This window comes from Pseudophryne corroboree, chromosome 7, assembly GCF_028390025.1.
Source record: "Pseudophryne corroboree isolate aPseCor3 chromosome 7, aPseCor3.hap2, whole genome shotgun sequence".
NCBI classification, from domain to species: domain Eukaryota; kingdom Metazoa; phylum Chordata; class Amphibia; order Anura; family Myobatrachidae; genus Pseudophryne; species Pseudophryne corroboree.
This window is the reverse complement of record NC_086450.1, coordinates 443,505,504-443,521,329: the sequence shown is the minus strand read 5'-3', so window position 1 is coordinate 443,521,329 and position 15,826 is coordinate 443,505,504. Positions and strand designations below refer to the sequence as shown.

The window sequence follows — 15,826 nt, the reverse complement described above, 5'->3', positions numbered from 1 at the left end:
AAGAATTTACTTACCGATAATTCTATTTCTCATAGTCCGTAGTGGATGCTGGGAACTCCGTAAGGACCATGGGGAATAGCGGCTCCGCAGGAGACTGGGCACAAAAGTAAAAGCTTTATGACTAGCTGGTGTGCACTGGCTCCTCCCCCTATGACCCTCCTCCAAGCCTCAGTTAGGATACTGTGCCCGGACGAGCGTACATAATAAGGAAGGATCTTGAATCCCGGGTAAGACTCTTACCAGCCACACCAATCACACCGTACAACTTGTGATCTGAACCCAGTTAACAGTATGATAACCGTAGGAGCCTCTGAAAAGATGGCTCACAACAATAAACAACCCGATTTTTGGAACAATAACTATATACAAGTATTGCAGACAATCCGCACTTGGGATGGGCGCCCAGCATCCACTACGGACTATGAGAAATAGAATTATCGGTAAGTAAATTCTTATTTTCTCTGACGTCCTAGTGGATGCTGGGAACTCCGTAAGGACCATGGGGATTATACCAAAGCTCCCAAACGGGCGGGAGAGTGCGGATGACTCTGCAGCACCGAATGAGAGAACTCCAGGTCCTCCTCAGCCAGGGTATCGAATTTGTAAAATTTAGCAAACGTGTTTGCCCCTGACCAAGTAGCTGTTCGGCAAAGTTGTAAAGCCGAGACCCCTCGGGCAGCCGCCCAAGATGAGCCCACCTTCCTTGTGGAATGGGCTTTTACAGATTTTGGCTGTGGCAGGCCTGCCACAGAATGTGCAAGCTGAATCGTACTACAAATCCAACGAGCAATCGTCTGCTTAGAAGCAGGAGCACCCAGCTTGTTGGGTGCATACAGGATAAACAGCGAGTCAGATTTTCTGACTCCAGCCGTCCTGGAAACATATTTTCAGGGCCCTGACTACGTCCAGCAACTTGGAGTCCTCCAAGTCCCTAGTAGCCGCAGGCACCACAATAGGCTGGTTCATGTGAAACGCTGAAACCACCTTAGGGAGAAATTGAGGGCGAGTCCTCAGTTCTGCCCTGTCTGAATGAAAAATTAGGTAAGAGCTTTTATAGGATAAAGCCGCCAATTCTGAGACACGCCTGGCTGAAGCCAGGGCTAACAGCATGACCACTTTCCATGTGAGATATTTTAATTCCACAGTGGTGAGTGGTTCAAACCAATGTGACTTTAGGAGACTCAACACTACATTGAGATCCCAAGGTGCCACTGGAGGCACAAAAGGAGGCTGTATATGCAGTACCCCTTTGACAAACGTCTGAACTTCAGGCACTGAAGCCAGTTCTTTTTGGAAGAATATTGACAGGGCCGAAATTTGAACCTTAATGGACCCTAATTTTAGGCCCATAGATAGTCCTGTTTGCAGGAAATGCAGGAAACGACCCAGTTGAAATTCCTCTGTAGGGGCCTTCTTGGCCTCACACCACGCAACATTTTCGCCAAATGCGGTGATAATGTTTGGCGGTTACATCCTTCCTGGCCTTGATCAGGGTAGGGATGACTTCATCTGGAATGCCTTTTTCCTTCAGGATCCGGCGTTCAACCTCCATGCCGTCAAACGCAGCCGCGGTAAGTCTTGGAACAGACAAGGTCCCTGCTGGAGCAGGTCCTTTCTTAGAGGTAGAGGCCACGGGTCCTCCGTGAGCATCTCTTGAAGTTCCAGGTACCAAGTCCTCCTTGGCCAATCCGGAGCCACGAGTATAGTTCTTACTCCTCTCCTTCTTATGATTCTCAATACTTTGGGTATGAGAGGCAGAGGAGGGAACACATACACTGACTGGTACACCCACGGTGTTACCAGAGCGTCCACCGCTATCGCCTGAGGGTCCCTTGACCTGGCGCAATATCTGTCTAGTTTCTTGTTGAGACGAGACGCCATCATGTCCACCTTTGGTTTTTCCCAACGGTTTACAATCACGTGGAAGACTTCTGGGTGAAGTCCCCACTCCCCCGGGTGGAGGTCGTGTCTGCTGAGGAAGTCTGCTTCCCAGTTGTCCACTCCCGGAATGAACACCGCTGACAGTGCGGTCACATAATTTTCCGCCCAGCGAAGAATTCTTGCAGCTTCTGCCATTGCCCTCCTGCTTCTTGTGCCGCCCTGTCTGTTTACGTGGGCGACTGCCGTGATGTTGTCCGATTGGATCAATACCGACTGACCCTGAAGCAGAGGCCTTGCTTGACTTAGGGCATTGTAAATTGCCCTTAGTTCCAGGATATTTATGTGAAGAGACGTTTCCATGCTTGACCACAAGCCCTGGAAATTTCTTCCCTGTGTGACTGCTCCCCAGCCTCTCAGGCTGGCATCCGTGGTCACCAGAATCCAGTCCTGAATGCCGAATCTGCGGCCCTCTAGAAGATGAGCACTCTGCAACCACCACAGGAGAGACACCCTTGTCCTTGGAGATAGAGTTATCCGCTGATGCATCTGAAGATGCGATCCGGACCATTTGTCCAGCAGATCCCACTGAAAAGTTCTTGCATGGAATCTTCCGAATGGAATCGCTTCGTAAGAAGCCACCATCTTTCCCAGGACCCTTGTGCATTGATGCACTGACACTTGTCCTGGTTTCAGGAGGTTCCTGACTAGCTCGGATAACTCCCTGGCCTTCTCCTCCGGGAGAAACACCTTTTTCTGGACTGTGTCCAGAATCATCCCTAGGAACAGTAGACGTGTTGTTGGAATCAGCTGCGATTTTGGAATATTTAGAATCCACCCGTGCTGACGTAGCACTACCTGAGATAGTGCTACTCCGACCTCTAACTGTTCCCTGGACCTTGCCCTTATCACGAGATCGTCCAAGTAAGGGATAATTAAGACGCCTTTTCTTCGAAGAAGAATCATCATTTCGGCCATTACCTTGGTAAAGACCCGTGGTGCCGTGGACAATCCAAACGGCAGCGTCTGAAACTGATGACAGTTTTGTACCACAAACCTGAGGTACCCTTGGTGAGAAGGGTAGATTGGGACATGGAGATAAGCATCTTTGATGTCCAGAGACACCATATAGTCCCCTTCTTCCAGGTTCGCTATCACTGCTCTGAGTGACTCCATCTTGAATTTGAACCTTTTTATGTAAGTGTTCAATGATTTCAGATTTAAAATCGGTCTCACCGAGCCGTCCGGCTTCGGTACCACAAACAGCGTGGAGTAATACCCCTTTCCCTGTTGTAGGAGGGGTACCTTGATTATCACCTGCTGGGAATACAGCTTGTGAATAGCTTCCAATACTGCCTCCCTGTCGGAGGGAGACGTTGGTAGAGCAGACTTCAGGAACCGGCGAGGGGGAGACGTCTCGAATTCCAATTTGTACCCCTGTGATACTACCTGCAGGATCCAGGGGTCCACTTGCGAGTGAGCCCACTGCGCGTTGAAATTTTTGAGACGGGCCCCCACCGTGCCTGAGTCCGCTTGTAAAGCCCCAGCGTCATGCTGAAGACTTGGCAGAAGCGGGGGAGGGCTTCTGATCCTGGGAAGAGGCTGCCTGCTGCAGTCTTTTTCCCCTTCCTCTGCCCCGGGGCAGAAATGAGTGGCCTTTTGCCCGCATGGGGACGAAAGGACCGAGTTTGAAAAGACGGTGTCTTTTTCTGCCGAGAGGTGACCTGGGGTAAAAAGGTGGATTTCCCAGCCGTCGCCGTGGCCACCAGGTCCGATAGACCGACCCCAAATAACTCCTCCCCTTTATACGGCAAAACTTCCATATGCCGTTTGGAATCCGCATCACCTGACCACTGTCGTGTCCATAAACTTCTTCTGGCAGAAATGGACAGCGCACTTACTCTTGATGCCAGGGTGCAAATATCCCTCTGTGCATCTCGCATATATAGTAATGCATCCTTTAAATGCTCTATAGTCAATAATATACTGTCCCTATCCAGGGTATCAATATTTTCAGTCAGGGAATCCGACCAAGCCACTCCAGCGCTGCACATCCAGGCTGAGGCGATTGCTGGTCGTAGTATAACACCAGTATGTGTGTATATACCCTTTAGGATATTTTCCAGCTTTCTATCAGCTGGTTCCTTGAGGGCGGCCGTATCAGGAGACGGCAACGCCACTTGTTTTGATAAGCGTGTGAGCGCCTTATCTACCCTAGGGGGCGTTTCCCAACGCGCCCTAACCTCTGGCGGGAAAGGGTATAATGCCAATAATTTATTAGAAATCAGCAGTTTTTAATTCATCTGATTCAGGAAAAACTATGGGTAGTTTTTTCACACCCCACATAATACCCCTTTTTGTGGTACTTGTAGTATCAGAAATGTTCAAAGCCTCCTTCATTGCCGTGATCATGTAACGTGTGGCCCTACTGGACATTACGTTTGTCTCGTCACCGTCGACGCTGGAGTCAGTATCCGTGTCTGGGTCTGTGTCGACCATCTGAGGTAACGGGCGCTTTAGAGCCCCTGACGGTGTTTGAGACGCCTGGACAGGCACTAACTGATTTGCCGGCTGTCTCATGTCGTCAACAGTTTTTTGCAAAGTGCTGACACTGTCACGTAATTCCTTCCATACGACCATCCAGTCAGGTGTCGACTCCCTAGGGGGTGACATCACTATTACAGGCAATTGCTCCGCCTCCACATCATTTTCCTCCTCATACATGTCGACACAATCGTACCGACACACAGCACACACACAGGGAATGCTCTGATAGAGGACAGGACCCCACGAGCCCTTTGGGGAGACAGAGGGAGAGTTTGCCAGCACACACCAGAGCGCTATATATATATATATATATATATATATATATATATATATATATATATATATATATATATATATATATATATATACACAGGGATAACCTTATATAAGTGTTTCTCCCTTCTATAGCTGCTGTATTTGTATTATCTGCCAATTAGTGCCCCCCCTCTCTTGTTTTACCCTGATTCTGTAGCAGGACTGCAGGGGAGAGTCAGGGAGCCGTCCTTCCAGCGGAGCTGTGAGGGAAAATGGCGCTTGTGTGCTGAGGAGATAGGCTCCGCCCCCTTTTCGGCTGCCTTTTCTCCCGCTTTTTTTAGGAAAACTGGCAGGGGTTAAATGCATCCATATAGCCCAGGAGCTATATGTGATGCATTTCTTTAGCCATATAAGGTTTAAAACGTGTTTTATTGCGTCTCAGGGCGCTCCCCCCCAGCGCCCTGCACCCTCAGTGACCGGAGTGTGAAGTGTGCTGAGAGCAATGGCGCACAGCTGCAGTGCTGTGCGCTACCTTATTGAAGACAGGAACGTCTTCTGCCGCCGATTTTTCCGGACCTCTTCGCTCTTCTGGCTCTGTAAGGGGGCCGGCGGCGCGGCTCCGGGACCCATCCAAGCTGAGCCTGTGATCGTCCCTCTGGAGCTAATGTCCAGTAGCCAAGAAGCCCAATCCACTCTGCATGCAGGTGAGTTCGCTTCTTCTCCCCTTAGTCCCACGATGCAGTGAGCCTGTTGCCAGCAGGTCTCACTGAAAATAAAAAAACCTATTTAAACTTTTACTCTAAGCAGCTCAGGAGAGCTACCTAGCATGCACCCTTCTCGGCCGGGCACAAAAATCTAACTGAGGCTTGGAGGAGGGTCATAGGGGGAGGAGCCAGTGCACACCAGCTAGTCATAAAGCTTTTACTTTTGTGCCCAGTCTCCTGCGGAGCCGCTATTCCCCATGGTCCTTACGGAGTTCCCAGCATCCACTAGGACGTCAGAGAAAACAACAAGTGTTAGTCATCACCCAACGTTTTGAATAACCAAGATCACATGGCCAGCTCAGCTCACTGATGCAGCTGGCCCGCATGCTGTGAGGGACACACCCACAGGTATGAATATACTGTACTCACTTGAAATCAGAGCTCACTCTCACCGAGAACCAACCTAGTATCCAGAAGCATGGCATGCTCCTCACCGGGACCGATCTCCTTACTAAGGCTAAGTATCATACCCAATATCTCATAGATAAATAACATAGAATAGTTAAATATGTGTTTGTGGTAAAGTAGTTGTGAAATGATCATCATAGAATAGTTGATATGGAGATACAAATGGCTTGGGGTTGGTGGTAATTGTGCAGTTATGTGATTGTTGTGTGTTTGTGATGATACTCTATGAAATCTGTAATGAATTGGAACAGTAGACAATCTGTAGCATAGCATCTCTGGTATACATTTATGGATGGTGATTTATAACAGATTATAGTAGTTTCTCTATCGTCCTAGTGGATGCTGGGGTTCCTGAAAGGACCATGGGGAATAGCGGCTCCGCAGGAGACAGGGCACAAAAAGTAAAGCTTTAGGATCAGGTGGTGTGCACTGGCTCCTCCCCCTATGACCCTCCTCCAAGCCTCAGTTAGATTTTTGTGCCCGGCCGAGAAGGGTGCAATCTAGGTGGCTCTCCTAAAGAGCTGCTTAGAAAAGTTTAGCTTAGGTTTTTTATTTTACAGTGAGTCCTGCTGGCAACAGGATCACTGCAACGAGGGACTTAGGGGAGAAGAAGTGAACTCACCTGCGTGCAGGATGGATTGGCTTCTTGGCTACTGGACATTAGCTCCAGAGGGACGATCACAGGTACAGCCTGGATGGTCACCGGAGCCTCGCCGCCGGCCCCCTTGCAGATGCTGAAACGAGAAGAGGTCCAGAATCGGCGGCAGAAGACTCCTCAGTCTTCTTAAGGTAGCGCACAGCACTGCAGCTGTGCGCCATTTTCCTCTCAGCACACTTCACACGGCAGTCACTGAGGGTGCAGGGCGCTGGGAGGGGGGCGCCCTGGGAGGCAAATGAAAACCTTTTTTGGCTAAAAATACCTCACATATAGCCTCCGGGGGCTATATGGAGATATTTAACCCCTGCCAGAATCCGTTAAGAGCGGGAGACGAGGCCGCCAAAAAAGGGGCGGGGCCTATCTCCTCAGCACACAGCGCCATTTTCCCTCACAGAAAGGCTGGAGGGAAGGCTCCCAGGCTCTCCCCTGCACTGCACTACAGAAACAGGGTTAAAACAGAGAGGGGGGGCACTAATTTGGCGTTAAAAATATATAAAAAAGATGCTATAAGGGAAAACACTTATATAAGGTTGTCCCTATATAATTATAGCGTTTTTGGTGTGTGCTGGCAAACTCTCCCTCTGTCTCTCCAAAGGGCTAGTAGGTCCTGTCCTCTATCAGAGCATTCCCTGTGTGTGTGCTGTGTGTCGGTACGTGTGTGTCGACATGTATGAGGACGATGTTGGTGAGGAGGCGGAGCAATTGCCTGTAATGGTGATGTCACTCTCTAGGGAGTCGACACCGGAATGGATGGCTTATTTAGGGAATTACGTGATAATGTCAACACGCGCCAAGGTCGGTTGACGACATGAGACGGCCGACAAACAATTAGTACCGGTCCAGACGTCTCAAAAACACCGTCAGGGGTTTTAAAACGCCCGTTTACTTTAGTCGGTCGACACAGACACAGACAGGGACACTGAATCCAGTGTCGACGGTGAATAAACAAACGTATTCCTTATTAGGGCCACACGTTAAGGGCAATGAAGGAGGTGTTACATATTTCTGATACTACAAGTACCACAAAAGAGGGTATTATGTGGGATGTGAAAAAACTACCGTAGTTTTTCCTGAATCAGATAAATTAAATGAAGTGTGTGATGATGCGTGGGTTCCCCCCGATAGAAAATATGGGCGGTATACCCTTTCCCGCCAGAAGTTAGGGCGCGTTGGGAAACACCCCTTAGGGTGGATAAGGCGCTCACACGCTTATCAGAACAAGTGGCGGTACCGTCTATAGATAGGGCCGTCCTCAAGGAGCCAGCTGACAGGAGGCTGGAAAAATATCATAAAAAGTATATACACACATACTGGTGTTATACTGCGACCAGCGATCGCCTCAGCCTGGATGTGCAGAGCTGGGGTGGCTTGGTCGGATTCCCTGACTAAAAATATTGATACCCTTGACAGGGACAGTATTTTATTGACTATAGAGCATTTAAAGGATGTATTTCTATATATGCGAGATGCACAGAGGGATATTTGCACTCTGGCATCAAGAGTAAGTGCGATGTCCATATCTGCCAGAAGATGTTTATGGACACGACAGTGGTCAGGTGATGCAGATTCCAAACGGCACAAAGGTGTATTGCCGTATAAAGGAAGAGGAGTTATTTGGGGTCGGTCCATCGGACCTGGTGGCCACGGCAACTGCTGGAAAATCCACCGTTTTTACCCTAAGTCACATCTCTGCAGAAAAAGACACCGTCTTTTCAGCTTCAGTCCTTTCGTCCCTATAAGAGTCATATCTGCCCAGGGATAGAGGAAAGGGAAGAAGACTGCAGCAGGCAGCCCATTCCCAGGAACAGAAGCGTTCCACCGCTTCTGACAAGCTCTCAGCATGACGCTGAGACCGTACAGGACCCCTGGATCCTACAAGTAGTATCCCAGGGGTACAGTTTGGAATGTCGAGACGTTTCCCCTGCGCAGGCTCCTGAAGTCTGCTTTACCAAGGTCTCCCTCCGACAAGGAGGCAGTATGGGAAAAAATTCACGAGCTGTATTCCCAGCAGGTGATAATTAAATTACCCCTCCTACAAGAAAAGGGGGTATTATTCCACACTATATTGTGGTACTGAAGCCAGAAGGCTAGGTGAGACCTATTCTAAATCTAAAAAAATTTGAACACTTACAAAGGTTCAAATCAAGATGGAGTCACTCAGAGCAGTGATAACGAACCGGGAAGAAGGGGACTATCTGGTGTCCCGAGACATCAGGGATGCTTACCTCCATGTCCCAAATTTGCCCTTATCACTAAGGGTACCTCAGGTTCGTGGTACAGAACTGTCACTATCAGTTTCAGACGCTGCCGTTTGGATTGTCTACGGCACCCCGGGTCTTTACCAAGGTAATGGCCGAAATGATGGTTCTTCTTCGAAGAAAAGGCGTCTTAATTATCCCTTACTTGGACGATCTCCTGATAAGGGCAAAGTCCAGGGAACAGTTGGAGGTCGGAGTAGCACTATCTCGGATACTGTTACAACAGCAGGGGTGGATTCTAAATATTCCAAAATCGCAGCTGATCCCGACAACAAGTCTCCTGTGCTTAGGGATGATTCTGGACACAGTCCAGAAAAAGGTGTTTCTCCCGGAAGAGAAAGCCAGGGAGTTATCCGAGCTAGTCAGGAACCTCCTAAAATCAGTGCATCATTGCACAAGGGCCATGGTAAAAAAATGGTGACTTCCTTCGAAGCAATTCCAGTCGGCAGATTTCATGCAAGAACTTTTCAGTGGGATCTGCTGGACAAATGGTCCGGATCGCATCTTCAGATGCATCAGCGGATAACCCTATATCCAAGGACAAGGGTGTCTCTCCTGTGGTGGTTACAGAGTGCTCATCTTCTAGAGGGCCGCAGATTCGGCATTCAGTTTTGGATGTTGGTGACCACGGAGGCCAGCCCGAGAGGCTGGGGAGCAGTCACACAAGGAAAAAATTTCCAGGGAGTGTGATCAAGTCTGGAGATTTTTCTCCACATAAATATAGCTAAGGGTAAATTTATAATGCTCTAAGCTTAGCAAGACCTCTGCTTCAAGGTCAGCCGGTATTGATCCAGTGGGATAAAACATCACGGCAGTCGCCCACGTAAATAGACAGGGCGGCACAAGAAGCAGGAGGGCAGTGGCAAAAACTGCAAGGACTTTTCGCTGGGCGGAAAATCATGTGATAGCACTGTCAGCAGTGTTTCATTCCGGGAATGGAAACTGGGAAGCAGACTTCCTCAGTAGGCACGACCTCCACCCGGCAGAGTGGGAACTTCATGGGGAAGTTTTCCACATAATTGTAAACCGTTGGGAATTACCAAAGGTGGACATGATGGCGTCCCGTCTGAACAAAAAACGGGACAGGTATTGCGCCAGGTTAAGAGACCCTCAGGCAATAGCTGTGGACGTTCTGGTAACACCGTGGGTGTACCAGTCGGTGTATGTGTTCCATCCTCTGCTTTTCATACCTAAGGTACTGAGAATTATAAGACGTAGAGGAGTAAGAACTATACTCATGGCTCCGGATTGGCCAAGAAGGACTTGGTACCCGGAACTTCAAGAGATGCTCACAGAGGACTTATGGCCTCTGCCGCTAAGAAGGGACTTGTTTCAGCAAGTACCATGTCTGTTCCAAGACTTACCGCAGCTGCGTTTGACGGCATGGCGGTGGAACGCCGGATCCTAAGGGAAAAGGCATTCAGGAAGAGGTCATTCCTACCCTGGTCAAAGCCAGAAAGGAGGTGACCGCACAACATTATCACCACATGTGGCGAAAATATGTTGCGTGGTGTGAGGCCAGGAAGGCCCCACGAAGAAATTTCAACTCGGTCGATTCCTGCATTTCTTGCAAACAGGAGTGTCTATGGGCCTCAAATTGGGGTCCATTAAGGTTCAAATTTCGGCCCTGTCGATTTTTCTTCCAGAAAGAATTGGCTTCAGTTCCTGAAGTCCAGAAGTTTGTCAAGGGAGTATTGCATATACAACCCCCTTTTGTGCCTCCAGTGGCACTGTGGGATCTCAACGTAGTTCTGGGATTCCTCAAAACACATTGGTTTAAAACCAGTCAAATCTGTGGATTTGAAGCATCTTACATGAAAAGTGAACATGCTCTTGGACCTGGCCTGGACCAGGCGAGTGTCAAATTGGTGGTTTTTTTCTCAAAAAAGCCCATATCTGTTTGTCCATTCGGACAGGGCAGAGCTGCGGACTCGTCCCCAGTTCTCTCCCTAAGGTGGTGTCAGTGTTTCACCTGAACCAGCTTATTGTGGTGTCTTGCGCCTACTAGGGACTTGGAGGACTCCAAGTTGCTAGATGTGGTCAGGGCCCTGAAAATATAGGTTCCAGGACGGCTGGAGTCAGGAAAACTGACTTGCTGTTATCCTGTATGCACCCAACAAACTGGGTGCTCTTGCTTCTAAGCAGACTATTGCTAGTTGGATGTGTAATACAATTCAGCTTGCACATTCTGTGGCAGGCCTGCCACAGCCAAAATATGTAAATGCCCATTCCACAAGGAAGGTGGGCTCATCTTGGGCGGCTGCCCGAGGGGTCTCGGCTTTACAACTTTGCCGAGCGGCTATTTAGTCAGGGGCAAACACGTTTGTAAAATCCTACAAATTTGATACCCTGGCTAAGGAGGACCTGGAGTTCTCTCATTCGGTGCTGCAGAGTCATCCGCACTCTCCCGCCCGCTTGGGAGCTTTGGTATAATCCCCATGGTCCTTTCAGGAACCCCAGCATCCACTAGGACGATAGAGAAAATAAGAATTTACTTACCGATAATTCTATTTCTCGGAGTCCGTAGTGGATGCTGGGCGCCCATCCCAAGTGCGGATTATCTGCATTACTTGTACATAGTTACAAAAATCGGGTTATTATTGTTGTGAGCCATCTTTTCAGAGGCTCCGCTGTTATCATACTGTTAACTGGGTTCAGATCACAGGTTGTACAGTGTGATTGGTGTGGCTGGTATGAGTCTTACCCGGGATTCATAAATCCTTCCTTATTGTGTACGCTCGTCCGGGCACAGTACCTAACTGAGGCTTGGAGGAGGGTCATAGGGGGAGGAGCCAGTGCACACCACCTGATCCTAAAGCTTTACTTTTTGTGCCCTGTCTCCTGCGGAGCCGCTATTCCCCATGGTCCTTTCAGGAACCCCAGCATCCACTACGGACTCCGAGAAATAGAATTATCGGTAAGTAAATTCTTATTTTTACATGATGCATCTTGCTGAAGGTTAGAAGTCAAAACATACTTCCTTTTGTTACTGTAGTCATGTGCTTGTAGCAATAGCAGGCTGATACTTGTGGGTACCTGGTGATCTGGTCTTGTGATGGCTCATATGGACAGCATGAGATATGTGGTGCTGATTCTGGAAGGATAGCATAGTCAGCATACCATATGCTCTGGTTATTGAGATACTGTGTTGGCTTGAAATTGTGAAAGGTGATTAGATGGTTTGGAATTGTAAAATCAGCACATATGCATTATATTGAAGCTTAGACATTTTGGAATATAGTGGAGTCTTATGTCTTCTGCTAAGTGATTATGGTGTAGCAAAGAATGCCATGTGTTTGGACTTGCAAATCTAAAAATGGCTGCTGGCATTCCCTTTTGAACCATATGTTACAGACTTTGGAATCATGGGAGTTTTTCCCAAAATGGAGTCTAGCTTCTGTCCCATGCGGTATTGTAGGGACCATTGTATTGTTACTGTATGTTGTGTATATAAGGACAGCCAGCCTGGGCCAGCTCACTTTTCTCTCCACAAAGGTTCTCAGCATTGACTAACTGCGCAGCGATCGTTCCCACATGTGTAAGTGCTCTACAGACATTTTACCTCCTATTTGTTGTAAGCCATTCTTCTCTCCTCCCCCCTAAATGTTATTGTGCCACTATTGTATATTAATGTGTAGTTATTCTGTTAGGTATTAATGTTAGCATGGTAGTGTATAAACTTTATTGTGTATTCTTTTGCAATTGAACGTTCATTCTCTCCCTTAAAGGTGTTAGAACCTTAGACCGGTATTTGAGTGTTTATTATATCGCTAAGGGTTCTCTGAGCGTCTCAGTCGCTCATACAGCTTTTGAACTAACAAGGTTACACTGCATTGCATCTACACATTATCACTGCACAAAGGTTTACAGTATAAGTACATTCCTTAAGGTATAGTTATTAAGGTTTAATTCTGTGAGCGTCAGTGCCGCTTGTGTTCGTTTCCTGTTCACAAGCGTCCGTTACGCTATTAGCGTAACATTACGGTGATCAGCCGCCTATAGTGTGCCCGATACCAACAGCGTATTCTCGCGAGCGTTTGTGTCGCTCGAGCGGCTCGCTCCCGATACAGCGTCCGCTACGCTAAGGGCGTACCATTACAGTACCTCGTGCGCCAATTGCGTACTGTGTCTCTTAACATTTTATAGTGTTTAATATAGAATAAATATTAGGCTTTGTCAAGGTTTGGAAGTGCGGGCCTGCTTGTGGTACGCCTGACCTTTTACCGAAAGAACGTACCTTTAGCCTTCGAAACAGAAGGAGCGGTATTTGGTAGACAGGCAGTTTTGGCAGAAGCCAAGTCAGCCACTATCTTATTTAAGTCCTCACCAAACAGAATATCTCCCTTGAAAGGGAGTACCTCCAGGGTTTTTCTAGAGTCCAGATCCACAGACCAGGATCTCAGCCACAATATCCAGCGAGCCAGTATTGACGTAGTAGAGGCCTTTGCTGCTATGATACCGGCATCCGAAGCCGCCTCTTTAATATAGCGAGAAGCTGTGACAATATAGGACAAGCATTGTGTAGCATGGTCAGAGGAGATTTCAGTATCTAACTCCAAGGCCCCTGCTTCAATAGCCTCGGCAGCCCATGTAGCTGCAATAGTGGGCCTTTGTGCAGCACTCGTGAGGGTGTAAATCGCTGTCAGATAACTCTCCACACGTTTATCCGTAGGCTCTTTTAGAGACGTGACGGTAGTGACAGGTAGAGCTGAGGAAACCACCATCCTAGCCACATGTGAGTCTACAGGAGGAGGCGTTTCCCAATTCTTGGATAGCTCTGGTGCGAGAGGATAGCGAGCCAGCATCTTCTTTTGAGGCACAAACTTCGTACCCGGGTTTTTCCAGGGTTCCTGACGTATATCCACTAGGTGGTCAGTGAGGTAAAACTTGTTTAAACCACCTTCTGACGCTTGAACCTATCTGGTTTCTTAGGAGGGACAGGTGGCTCGGGGTAATCCGTAATCTGTAGAATTAACTTAATAGCCTCCAAAAGATCAGGAACATCCACATGTGAACCACCCTCCCCATAAGCCGTATCTGAGTCAGAACCTGTGGGGTCAGTGTAAGTGCCGTCTTCATCAGACGAGGTGTCAGTGACAGCAGTGGATTGTGAGGAGACAAGAGCTCACTTAGAGGACCCCTTGGGCTTAGGCGAGCGAGGGTCAGACCTTTTAGTAGTCAGGGACTGGTTCAACTTCCTCACTTGAGCAGATAAATCATCCGACCACAACGAGTTAGCTGCAGGGACCACATACGGTTGTACCGGCATTGGGGGTCCCATAGGGGGTGATAGTTTATTAACTTGTGTATGTAGAAGCATGGAAAAAGCGGCCCACGGTGGGTCATTATGTACCTCCATTGCCACAGTACCACTGTGGGGCAAGGAGCCCCCAGAACCAGAGCCCACAGCTGCTATATTTTCCTCATAGGGATCTGTGGCTTCAGCAACACCAGCAGTGTGTTCCGCCCCAGAACCGTTACCCTCAGAAGCAGACATGATATAACTTGCAGTATCACGTAACACAGTACAATTGGCAGCAGCACAATATCCCAAACCCAAACCCCTGCGCAGTGTAGTCAGCACTAGCAGAGATAAAGGAAAGATATGCTAACTAAATCACAGAGAAAAATACGTATTAAAGTATATCTTTGTGAAAATCCTATATAAATATAAAACCTGACGCACCAAGCCCCCTCAGGTTATAGAATATAGGGATAGAAAGTTGAGTGAAAGATACGAAATGGACACCACTCAGCTATCTAATGCACACACAGATAGTCACAGTTTGTAGAATGCATAGGTTATTACTAACAATAATACTGCACTAGACTAGCATATATATAGCTATATAGTCAATAGATATAACACTACACAGTAAGAACTGGATGTATATCACAGGGTAATTGTACTAGAAAACCCTGACTAAATGCACTCTCTCTTAACTAGCACTGTCAACAAAAGGCAGGTAGAATATTTAAGTGTCATGTAAAGTCACAGCGCTGACAACCAGGCGGCTTTACACAGGAGGATTTGCCCAAGCAGTCCCAGGAACAGTGAAGCTGAGAGATAATGGCGCCCAGACACTGACAGGGAGAGACAGATATGCAGCTCCAGGGCGGGCACATTTGCGGGAAATGGCACCCTGGGGCTGGGGCTTCAGGTCTAAGCCTTATCCCCCTGCTGGCAAAACCACTGGGTACTGTGGGCTACTGAAAATGGTTTAGAGAGAAAACCTGACCTGCACCCATGCCCTGGTGATCTAGTGGGATCGCCTGTACTGCCACAGTGTCCACCGCACGCGGCCCGCCTCCCACTGACCGCGCCAGATCGCGATAAAGACCAGGCCCCGCAAGCGGGACCCACTCACCACTTCCCGAAGTGCGGCCATGCGATCCCGGAGAGCCCCCGTCGTGTGTGCCTGACCGTGAAGAAAACCGGAGCCTCCTGCTGTAGTTACCCAGCAACCAGGGCTTGGGAGTGTACAGCGCCGCTGAGGAGAGCTGGAGCTGCAGCAGTGAATGTCTTCTGACATTTACCACTGCTGCTGCCCTTGAAGTCTTCACTTTTTTCTTCAAAAAAAGCTCTTCTTAGGGCTGCCTGGAGCAGCCCCTCTGTTATATGCCTGCTATCTGCGGCACCAACTACACAACTGAGCTCCTGTGCAGGGAGGCGGGGTTATAGAGGAGGCGGCGCTGTGCATTCTGGGAACAGTCAAAGCTTTGAGCCTGTTGGTGCCTCGGATCAAGATCCTACTCTACACCCCAATGTCTATCCTTGTGGAGCCCAGTGTACCCCGCAGCAGAAATCAAAGTTTTACTGTATACGAAAATAGAATTTGGCAAGAAGCCAAAATCCTAACGCCTTCTCCCACAGCTCTGACTGGCTGCACACGTGAAGGAAATGGTCAAAACTTGGTGAAACTATACAAACAAACACACACACACACACACACACACACACACAGTACTACGCATCACCATTATAGGACAGCCAGGAGTTCTGCCGGATGGCTTTACAGTGAATACAAAGTGGTTCCTGGCATCATGGTCATTATATG

General features: G+C 48.4%; 1 protein-coding gene across 2 annotated transcripts in view; it reads right to left on the bottom strand.

Annotated features, from left to right (window-relative positions):
• The window catches only part of SHMT1 (serine hydroxymethyltransferase 1), an 82,299-nt gene that overhangs the window by 38,808 nt on the left and 27,665 nt on the right, over window positions 1-15,826 (bottom strand). The window lies entirely within an intron of this gene.